Source organism: Leptonychotes weddellii, chromosome 1, assembly GCF_054177405.1.
Source record: "Leptonychotes weddellii isolate Sample4059 chromosome 1, ASM5417740v2, whole genome shotgun sequence".
NCBI lineage: Eukaryota > Metazoa > Chordata > Mammalia > Carnivora > Phocidae > Leptonychotes > Leptonychotes weddellii.
This window is the reverse complement of record NC_138369.1, coordinates 121,686,225-121,698,443: the sequence shown is the minus strand read 5'-3', so window position 1 is coordinate 121,698,443 and position 12,219 is coordinate 121,686,225. Positions and strand designations below refer to the sequence as shown.

Here is a 12,219-nt window from a genome sequence, read left to right as displayed (position 1 = left end):
GATGGTTCTCCAAGTCTGCTCCCTTTCAGTCAGTGCTCCACTTTAATTTTGTGCCTCCCTTGTCTCAAGAGGTGACGTCCAGGGCCTCCGTGGCGAGGGAAGACAAAGCCTGGAAGGCTCACAGAAACTCCTCTATGCCTTCACTTAGGCCACTTCTATTTACTACTGTCCATTGGTCAGAGTTACATAGTCACCCAGCCCGTCTGGGCTGCAAAAGTATCCTCCCGTGTCCCCAGGAAAAGATAAGTCCTTGTGAACCCATTGCACTATTTTTTGCCAAGGTGCCATAGATTTTCTTTACTTTTATATTTTACCTTGAAGGAAACATATTCACCCTATGGTAGAACAAACTGAAGCATGACTTCTACCTTTCCACACAGACAACTGATTTTATGTAGCTTTAGCAGTTAACTCGCTCCATTGTTGCAAAAAGTTTATCCTGTCTGAGAAGTTGGGGCCGTGTATTCTCCATGTACATCCATACCCTGGCTCCTGATGCTCTATTTATTTGGAGTAAAGTTACCAAAAATGGTTTCTGAGCCTCTTGTAGAATTCTCACATTTTTCTGACTTTCAGCTCTGGATCCCTCTGTGCTGGGTCTCCTGAACACTCACTGTTGAGGAAAAGGAGTGTGTTAGTTTGTTAGGGTCGTCTTAACAAGGCACCACAAACTGGGGGGTGGGGGGAGCTTAAACAACAGAAGCTTATTGTCTCACTGCTCTGAAAGTTGGGAGTCTGAGATCAGAGTGTTCCTTCTGAGGCTGTGAGGGAGAATCTGTTCTGTGCTTCTCTCCTAGCCCCTGGCAATTTGCTGGCAATCTTTGGCATTCCTTGGCTTGAAAAAGCATCTTCCTGCTCTCTGCCCTCATCTTGACATGGCATTCTGCCTGTGTGTGTGTCTCTCTCTCCATGTCCAAATTTCTCCTTTTATAAGGACACCCATAATACTGGTTGTGGACCACCCTAATGACCTAACTTCAACTTGATGACCTCTGTCAAGACCCTATCTCCAAATAAGGTCACATTTTGAGGCAAGAGACCTGAGTTTCGACCCACTTCCCTTTTTTGAGCCTCTGTGCTTTGATCTTTTAGAAGAGGGGGTTGGGCTGGTGAACTTTGAGGTTCTAACCTGCTCTGAGACTCTGTTATACTGTTGGTGACACTGTAAGGTGCAAAGGCATCATCTTAGAAGAACCCATGCCTAGAAGGGTCTGTGTGGCTTTCTGGGTCCCTAATCTACTATGGCATGGCTTAGGTGCAAGAAAGAGAGACCACACATTGTGGTTTACATGCTGAGGGTCTTATTTTGGCAGGCAGGTGTGAATGCAGGCTCTCTTCTCTTTGACACACATATACGTATATGCACACAGCTTTGTTGTTGGATAGGGGAGGGAGATATTTTTAATAGCAGAGTCTTTTATCCCTTCTTTTTTTTTTTTTCCTGGAAAAAGATGAAATCATCCATTTATTCTGGACCAGTTACAAGCACTAGAAAGCACAGGAGGAACAGAGAGCCTGATCACAAATAAATATACACTGGGGGAGGGGGGAACAGAGGAAACTGTTATTGATTGGCCTTGTAAAATCTGCTGCTGAATCGATAGCAATTTCTGGAAATGCCAGACATTTATTTTGTGTGGCTTGAACAGTGGAGATAATAATAAACGTACTTATGAAGTGAGTCTCTTGACACCATTTCCTTGAGCCCCTTATAATAACACACATACATAATGGGTACGATAGCTCTACAAGCCATAGTAAACAGACTTCAGACTTACGGCCCCGTTGCCCACTACTAACCTTCCCTCTGTGCCGGACATAGCATTCAAATAAGTCTCTTAAAAAAGCACAGACGACTGAGCTGCATGAAGAGACGGGAGAGATGGCCTCATCAGCTGTGGAAAGGCAGGCCAGGGCTTGTTCTGAGGCTCAGGGAAGAAAACCAGACACTGAAACTGCTGGACCCTGCCTGGCCATTAGGAATTTCTGGACCTGCCCTCTCACCTGTGCTATCTCTGAGCTCTGTTCATCGTTTCTTTCTAACAATGGGCAGCTTACCTTGGGTGGATGTTCCCTCATCCAATCCATCATCTGTAGCCAGTCCCTTCTCCCTACTCCATGTCAAGGGCATTTGATAACCTTGTCGGGGCCATTACGTCTGGGAGAAGGCTCAGGCGTGTTACAGGAATCGGGAAGTTGCTCAGTGTGCTTCAGCGTGGTCAAAAACTACCATTTACCGAGTACCTATTACGTGCTAGGTACTTCACACTCGGCCTCATTTATTTCTCACCACAACCTTTTGAGTTACTATTATTCTTTTAACAATTTTTTTTTTTTTTGGTAAGAAACTGGGGCTCATCAAGTTTAAATAAGTTACTTCAGCTCATGAAGCTATTATAAAACCGCTAGATTTGAACTCAGATCTGACTCTAGATTCTGTATTCTTTCCATTCTGCTTTTGCCTGCTTCATGTGAGCTGGGATGCTGGGAGATGGAATGATAACATTTGGAGGGCCTTGAATGCCTGGTGAAGGCATGTCACATTATTCCTGTGCATTAGGGATTGTATGAAGGTTTCTTGGAAAATATAAATAGTACAATCAGAGCTAAGTTTTAGGGAGGTCCTATTCAGGACAGATTGATGCAGGGAAACAGGCTAAGAGATCATATGAAAGGATACAAGAGCAGACGTGATAAGGAGGACTAGGAGAGGGGCAATGGGATGGCCAAGAGGTGGATCTTGACAGTCACAAGAGTGGAAAATGTTTCCCCTTCTCTCCACTTTGTCTCATCCTTGCCTCTGCCTCCCTTCCCAGCCACTTCACCTGTTCCTATTTTGGGATGGTAGGAGGTTTCCCTGGAGAATATTCATTCCCAGCCTGGGCCTCTTGATGCAAAGTCACTCTCAATGATACCGTTGGATACAGATGCCTGCTGAGCTGGTAATAGATGGAGATCATTTTTCCATCTCATTTCCTTAATACATCTCCATTTAGTATGGTGCTGTAAAGGAGAATTTGAACTACTAATTTGGATGTCATTCTCCAAATGACAGGAGAAGGTGTTCTTTTTGTAAATTGGTAGATTTGCGGATCTCTGGCTATGTCCCATCTCTTCATAATGAACCTGTAGTTTTGTGAGACAGTCTTCATGACTCTGGAAAACACAGGGTGTCTTTCCCTTGAGATTTGAATTGGTGTTGAGAGTGACTCTTTCCCTCCAAGTACTCAAGGACCTGGCTCTCTTCAGATGTTAAGTCAGTTCCTGTTTCAGAAAAATAGCTGGAAGGGGCACCTGACTAGCTCAGTCGGTAGAGCATGTGACTCTTGATCTAGGGGTTGTGAGTTCAAGCCCCAAAATAATAATAATAATAATAATAATAATAATAATAATAATAATAATAAAATGTTTAAATAAATAAATAAATAAAAACCTCAGAAAAATAGCCAGGAAAGAGCTCTCTGAAAACTTGAAAGTAAAAGAGACTTCTTGGGTGACTATCATGTGAGGACCCACATGAGTTAATTCTTCAGATGTCTTTTGTGCATGTATTTTGTGCCATACCCCATGACAGGCCCTATGGAGGAAGCCAAAAAGAATTGTACAGGGTTCCATCCTTCAAAGAGCTCACAGCCTATTAGGAGACATAAGTTCATGTTCACAAATAACATCTATACAAGACAGTCTCTGGTCCACACCACAAAACTGCCACAGATAATAGGGGCCAGGAAAGTTCAAAGGGAAATAGAAAGATAGGTTGTAGTTTTTTAGTGGCCCTTGAATAAGAAGAGAAAAAAATGAAACTATGGGGTATTCTAGGTGTAGAGAATGACAATGGCAAAAGCAGCAATGAGAAAACACAGAGTGTGTGAGGCATCCCAGAGAAGAATCCAATTCGCTGAGATCCCAATTCATGGAGATCCACTGGGCCTCAGTGGAAGGGAGGGGTAGAAGATTGAGAAGGTAGATTAGAGGAAACTAAGTACCAGGCAGAGGCAACAACTCTACACACAAAAATCTGACAATTTAGATGAAATGGACCAATTCGTCACAACTACCACAACTTAAACAATATGATACAGATAACTTGAATAACCCTATAATTAATAAGAAATTGCACTCAATTTTAAAACTCTCAGAAAGGAAATAGCCAGTGTCAGATGGTTTCACTGAAGAGTTCTTCCAAACATTTAAAGAAGAGTTAACACCAATTCTACACATCTCCTAGAAAATAGAAGAGAAAAGAATAATCCCCAACTCATTTTATGAAGGTAGCATCACCCTGATACCAAAATGACACAAACAGTGCCAATAATGACAACAACAGACTAATGGCTCTCCTGAATATAGAGGAAAAATATTTATAAAAAAATACAAAATATGGGGCGCCTGGGTGGCTCAGTCGTTAAGCGTCTGCCTTCGGCTCAGGTCATGATCCCAGGGTCCTGGGATCGAGCCCCGCATCGGGCTCCCTGCTCAGCGGGAAGCCTGCTTCTCCCTCTCCCTCTCAACCTGCTTGTGTTCCCTCTCTCGCTGTGTTTCTCTCTGTCAAATAAATAAATAAAATCTTTAAAAAAATACAAAACATGATATAGAATTCAACAATTATGAAAAAATTATATGCTATGATGAAGTAAGGCTTATTCCAGAGATACCAGACTGGCTCTAATATTTAAAAAAATAGATTAATGTTAATCCACCATATTCACTGTCTAAAGAAGAAAGAGCAAATGATCATCTCAGTCAATACAGAAAGAGCACATAACAAAATTCAATAATCATTCATGATAAAAACTTTCAGAAATCTATGATTAGAGGAAAATATCAACTTGATAAAGAGTATCTGCAAAACCCTACAACTACTATTATACTTAATGATGAAAGGCTGAATTCTTTGTCCCTTAGATCAAGACTGAGGCAAGAATGTTCACTCTCACTTCTTTTATTCATATTTTTGGAAGTTCCAGCAAATGCAAGGCATCAAGAAAAGGAAATGAAAGGAATAAAGTTCAGAAAGAAAAAAAATCATCCCTATTTATAGATGACATGATTAGCTACATAGAAAATTGCAAGGATGTGAAAACAAAACAAAACCACCCCTCTTAGAACTAATAAGTGAGTTCATCAGGGTTGCAGGATACAAAATAAACAAACCAAAATCAATTGTATTTTTCTATACTAGCAACAAACACACAGACATTGAAATTCAAAATATAACATCACTTACCATCACTCAAAAAACAAAATATTTATATGTAAATGTAATAAAACATGTATAGGACTTGTATGCTGAAAAGTATAAGATGCTGAAGAAAGAATCAAAGGAGATCTACATAAATGGAGAGACATACTATTTCTGTTCATTAATTAGAAGACTCAACATAGCTGTACTAGTTTTCTCTTTCTTCTATAAAAAAAAAAATTACCACAGACCTAGTAGCTTAAAACAATGAAATTTATTTTCTTATAGTTTTGGATTTCTGAAGTCTGAGATTGGGTCTTATGAGGCTAACATCAAAGTATGGTCAGGGTTGGTTCCTTCCAGAGGCTCTGGGGGAAGAATCTACTTCCTTACCTCTTCAGCTTCTAGAAGACATCGGCATTCTTTGGTTTATGGCTCCTTCCTCTACCTTCAAAGCCAGCAGCATAGTACCTTCTAAGCTCTTTCTGTCCCCTGCTTACATCATCACATGTCCCTTCCTCTGACTCGGATCCTTCTACCTCCTTTGTATAGGGACCTTGTGATTACATTGAGCCCATCTGGATAATTCAAAAGAACCCTCCCACCTCAAGGTCTTTAATCACATTGGCAAAGCCCTTTTTGTCATATAAAATAACATACTTACAGTTTCCAGGGTTTGAGATGTAGAAACGTTTGAGGGTACATTATTCTGTCTACCATACAAGTAAAGCCATCAATTTCCTCCAAACTGATGTACAGATTTATCACAATTCTTCTGAAAATTACAGTAAGATTAGAATCAACAATATTATTGTAAAAATTTATATGGGAAGCTAAAGAAACTTGAATAGCTAAAACAATTTTGAAAAAGAAGTATCAAGTCAGAGGAATCTGTCCACCCCATTTCAAGACATATTATACAGCTACAGTAAGCAAGACTGCGTGGTATTTGCAAAGAGATGGACACACAGATCAATAGAATAGAATAGAGAGCCCAGAAATAGACTCACACAAATATGACCATCTGTTTTTTGAGAAAGGTACAAAAACAATCCAATGGGGAAAAGATACGCTTTTCAACAAATGGTGCTTGAGTGATTAGACATCCACAGGCAAAAACAGACAAACAAACAAAAGCAAACAAAGGAACAGACCTCAACCTATGTCTCACATCTTATATGAAATTTAACTCAAAATAGACCATGGATTTCAATGTAAAACATGTAATGTCATTTGCAAATATCTTCTCCCATTCTGTGGGTTGCCTCTTAGTTTTGTTGATTGTTTCCTTTGCTGTGCAGAAGCTTTTTATCCCCAATGTTCGTAACAGCAATGTCCACAATAGCCAAACTGTGGGAGGAAGCGAGATGCCCTTCAACAGATGCATGGATAAAGAAGGTGTGGTACTTATATACAATGGGATATTAATCAGCCTTCAGAAAGGATGAATACCCACCATTTGCATCGACATGGATGGGACTGGAGGAGATTATGCTAAGTGAAATAAGTCAAGCAGAGAAAGACAATTATCATATGGTTTCACTCATATGTGGAACATAAGGAATAGCATGGAGGACATTAGGGGAAGGAAGGGAAAATTGAAGGAAGGGAAATCAGAGGGGGACATGAACCATGAGAGACTATGGACTCCGGGAAATAATCTGAGGGTTTCAGAGGGGAGTGGAGTGGGGGGATGGGGTAACCCGGTGATGGGTATTAAGGAGGGCATGTATTGCATGGAGCACTGGGTGTTATACGCAAACAATGAATCATGGAACACTACATGAAAAACTAGTGATGTACCGTACAGGGACTAACATAACATAATAAAAAACAAAAACCAAAAAAACCAGAGAAAAATAAATGTAAAACATGAAACTATAACACCTTTAGGAAAAAAAAATAGAAAATCTCCTGGATCTAGACCTAGTATCTAGAACTATATCTAGAACTAAGCAGAGATCTTAGACTTGACACCAAAAGCATAATCCATAAAAGAAAAAAAAATGGATAAATAAGACTTCATCACAATTAAAAAAAAAACTTGCTCCATAAAAAGTCCTATTAAAAAGATGAAAAGACAAACTATTCACTGGGAAGACAATATATTTGTCAGATATTGAAAAATACCTGTCAAAAAATTAATATTTAGAATATTTATATATATATAGGACTCTCAAAACTCAAAGGTTAAAAAACAATCTAATGTGAAATCAACAAGAGACATGAAGAGACATTCTACCAAAGAGTATGTACAAATGGCATGTAAATGCATAGAAACATATTCGACAGCATTCGGGTTCAGGAAAATGAAAATTAAAAACCCATGAGATATCACTATACACCTATCAGAATGGCTGGGATAACAAAAAGTAATGACAACCTGAGGAGCTAGCAAGTACTCAGAGAAACTGGTTCACTCATAAATTGCTGGTGGGAATGTAAAGTGATACAGTCTTTCTGGAAAATAGTTTGGCAGTGTCTTAAAAAATTAAAAAAAGTTAACATGTAGCCCTGTACTTCCCAGCAACTGCACTCCTGAGCATTTATTCCAGAGAAATGAAGATTTATGTTCACACAAAATCCTGTCCACAAGTATTTATAACAAACTTGTTCATGATAGCCCCAAGCTTGAAACAACTCAAGGTTCTTTCGATGGGTGAATAAACTGTGTTCTAGTCATACATGGACTAGTACTCAGTAATAAAAAGGAGCTAACTTGATACATACACAACCTGGATGAATCTCCTCATAAGAATTATCCTGATAGGAAAAAACCAATCTTAGCAGGTTACATATGACAGGATTCCATTTATATTATGTTCTTGAATTGACAAGATTTTAGAAATGGCTAATGGAGTGGTGGTTGCCAAGGATTAAGGAGGAGATGGGAGAGGGAGTGAGGTGGGTTTGGCTATAAAGGGCAACATCAGAGATCCTTGGGGTAATGGAAATATTCTCTGTCTTGACTGGATAAATACCAATATATTAGTTATGATATTGTGCTATGGGTTTGCAAGATGTTAACATTGGACAAAGGGTACACAGGCTCTCTGTATTATGTCTTACAACTCCATATGAATCTACAAGTACCTCTAGATAAACATTTGATTAAAAATAAGCCAGAGGAGACTCAAACTAGGATGCCGAGAGTTTTGGAAGAAGGTGATGTAGAAAGGCATGAATGAGAGCAACAATTCAGGGAGCTGTTTTAGCTCTTTCCCCCCGCCCCTGATCATGATATGCCTGGGTTGACTGAGGTTGTTGGCATGTCTCTGAGTAATAGCATCACTCTAGTTTGTTCACTTACTTGATAAGCATGGGGAGGGACTTCTCCACCTAGTGTCCTTGGGTGACTTGAAGTATTGCCCTAGTTTGATCTGCTTCAGTGGCTTCTGGAGGGAAGTCAAGGAGACATTTATAAAAGACTTTGGGGGACTGAACTATGTCTCATTGGTCCCAGTGATAAAGTTTGGAGAAGTCACACCAAGAAATCTTCTAAAATTCTCCAGAGCAGTGGGGAGGTGGTAGTGGAGCATTATGGGCATGAGTTGCATATAAGCTTACCTACTAAGCCTACAGGACTAATCAAGAGAAAGAATAAAAAGTGAAAGAACGTTGGCTTCTAGAGTGAGGGTGAGGCCATTCTCTCCCCTCCTTCATGCCCCCCTCGATGGCCACATGTACACACCACCCTCATGGATGAGCCAGGGTCAAAAGCGAGTGTATGATGGACTCCTGAGTTAGAAAGGGAGCTTTTGCAGGGCTGAGCTGATAGCTTGGATGGTCTGTCCCTGCTGCTTGGGAGGGGCCTCTACTTGGAAGCCTGGGGAGGAGAGGCTCAGGAGAGTTTGGTTCTGCTTTCAGGCTGTAGCCTGAGCAAGAGGAGGCCTGTTGAGTGTTAGCTGCCCAGCTCAATAAGAATCTAACTGAGATCTGGGGCCCAGGCCCAAGCTTGTGGTAATAACGTTGCTCTTCTGCCTGACCTTGCCACTGCCTGGCTCCCTCGGGTAGTGGCCATGGCAGTTGGCTTGTTTGTTTGGTTGGTTGGTTGGCTTGGGTTTGGGTTTTGAGTAAATGATAGCCAATTCTCTCAGCCAGTTCCAAGTCTGAATAATGGCATGCAGGACTCTCCCCAGCCTCCACTCCCTGCTTCTTCCTCCTTCTCCCTCTCTCCCTCAGGTTCAGCCACACCTGACTCCTCACTCTCCCCTGCACATGCCAAGGAGGAACCACCTCAGGGCCTTGGCATGTACCCTTTCTTTTGCAGGCTTCTCCACCCCACAGATCTGTCCACAGGGCCTGTTTGCTCACCCCTTCAGGTCTTAACTTAAATGTCACATTTTCAGGGAGATTGTTGCAGAACATCTTACATAAAATTGTGTCACCCCTACTTCCAACACTTGTTACCCTCTTCTCGGTTTTCTTTGTTCTTCAAAGCATATATGACTCTCCAACACTCTGTATTTTACTTTTATCTCATTCCATGTCTGAGTTCCTCAGTTCAATGTTAGCTTTATGAAAAGAGGGCTTTTTGACTGTTGTGTTCACTATGGAATGTGTCTAGAACAGAGCCTGGCAGAGAGTAGGCAGTATCAATAAATATTTGATAAATGAATGAGTGGAATGAGGGAGTGAATAAAATTCTTTTAGGTGTAAGGTCGAACATGCACTATATATTTTTAATATTTTAAATTAAGTATACTATTAATTAACTTAATAATTATTAAGTATATTTTAAATATACTGTATTACTTACATTAAATAATATAAATTATTTAAAAATATACTATAGTAAAAGATATATTGAATTGAGAATATATTTATATTTTAAATAAATACACTGTGTGTGTATCTGTTTATCTAAGTAATATATAATATTACAAGCTTTATTTGTTTTAAGTCTATGACCTTGAAAATAACCCTGGACTGGAGTTTGAAGGGTTGGTGTCAGTTCTGGCTTCTTCAAAGCAGATCTCATGGGAAGAAACATTTCATCTCCCTGCCTTGGTATTTGTACTTGTGAAATAGGCGTAATATTCCCTGTGTGCCTCACAGGATTATTATGGGAATCGAATAAAATATTGGACAGGGATTTGTAAAAACTAAAAGGCAAATCACACACACACACTCTAACCTCTGCGAGGATGAAGCGCTGTTATAGCCATGTTTAGTTATGAAACTAGAGAATTCAGCCTGTGCCCTTCCTTGTCCTAGTGATTCTAGAAACACAAACTATGACAGCAGAGTCGGGTGTTCTGTGGGCCTTAATTTTCCCGTGATCCTATGAGGTTGTCTGAGAGACTGACCTGAAACCCGAGTGTGATTTGGGAACTTCTCAGGAGTGTTTCGTGAGGGGAGAGGAGAGCAGAGCCCAGCGTGTCATGGAATATTCCTTCCTTTCTTCCATTCGCCCCAAGCCCTGTGCTGTTGCATTTCTTGCTGTGTATTATTGACAGAGGAAATGCTGATTCATGGTCTGAGTTACAGGAAACCTTGTTTCCTGGTGAAGAAACAAGCCGGGTGGTGCTGCCAGCCTGCTCGTCTGCCAGTTTCTGCCCCATGCCCTTCTCCTGGGCCTGCACCCAGAGCGCCTGAGGAGGGGTAGGGCCAACTCGGGCTTAAGCAGTGAGGTCACTTTCCCTTGGAACGGAATCCAGCACAGCCTCCTCACTGGGCCTCTGGAGGCCCTTCTGGCTCTGACCCCATGATACCTTTCCATCCCATCTCCCACCACTCCCTCCTTGCACCCTGTGCTGCGGCCACACATGGCTACTCCCAGTTCTCTGTGAACACCTTGTATTTTCCAGTCACTGTGCCTTGGCTCGTGATGTGCCCTGCCTGGAATGGCCCCTGACCAAGTGTCGGCTCATTGAAATCCTACCCATGCTTCACCTTTGCTCAGGGCTACCTCCTATGTGAAGTCTGCTAGGTTGCCCTCTATTATTTTTGTTCTCTTTTTTAGTAGGGGGTATTTTCAAATATGCACAAAAATAGACAGAGCTGTTGGGCCAGTGTCCACATACCCACTTCCCGGCCTCAACAATGAACTGATTTCTCTTCATTTGCACTCGATCCCTCTGTCTCTGAGCTCCGCTAGGAACCCTTATGTTCTTTGCTTCACTCATATTTGCAGAATTGCGCGGGAAGAAAGTGAGTCAGTGGATTTAGAATGCTGTTTACCCACCTCCCATATTGGGGAAACTGAGGACCCAAGAAGTGAAGTGAGTTGCCCAATGTCATGAGACAGGTGGTGGCAAGCCGAGACCAGATTCTTCAGAAGGGCCTCACAGTCTAATTGGGAGGCGTGGATAATATACTCATAACAAGTACATGCTATTGGATCTCGAGTACTACACGGGTTCAGGTTAAGTGATTAATAAGTATGTGTTGAATGAATAAGTTAATCTTTCCAATCGATTAATAAGATGACCCCTTAAGCTTGGCCCCAAGCGGCTCCCTGGTCCTCTCCATGCTGTAATCTGATGTCAAGGCTCTGGAGATACCTGATTTTTGTAGAGAGAAAAGCCAGGTACTTGCAAAGCCCAGTGAGAGTTAATGAAAAGTTTAAAACAATAAATAGTTTCAAATAAGTTCTGTGTTACTCCAACATGGGTTAGAGAGTAGGTGTTCTGTATCTGAAGAACTAAATGCTGTTGAGTTAATTTGGACTACAAAGTAGGAAGAGAAATTAAGAGAGCCTTACCCTCTGTGACTGGGAGTACATGTGTGTCAGATCATCTGGGAGGAAGGCATGGGAGAAGGTGTGGAAAGATAAAGTAAGAAATAAAAAGCCAGCAGGGGCAAAAGGGTAATTTTTTCCTCTTGATCCATATTTGGCTCAAACCTTGATTTTGGCAGTACAGCAAGAGGTCATCTGGTGTCCAGTCTGCCACACCCTGATTTACTATGTCAAAAAGAAAGGAGAGATCTGGTCATCAGCCAAGAAGCTGTTGTCAGTGGGGTGAAAAACACAATGTGTGTGGATTTTCCTCATAAATAGGGTTAAAACATAATTTGAGAATGCTTTCCTTGAA

General features: G+C 41.1%; 1 long non-coding RNA gene across 1 annotated transcript; it reads right to left on the bottom strand.

Annotated features, from left to right (window-relative positions):
* Positions 1 to 423: 423 nt before the first annotated feature.
* On the bottom strand, positions 424 to 10,895 carry LOC145717240 (uncharacterized). The gene is made up of 3 exons (XR_014140307.1): positions 10,492 to 10,895; positions 8,493 to 8,577; positions 424 to 613 (listed from the first exon to the last, which is right to left on the bottom strand). It is a non-coding gene; the product is annotated as an uncharacterized LOC145717240 (long non-coding RNA).
* Positions 10,896 to 12,219: the final 1,324 nt, after the last annotated feature.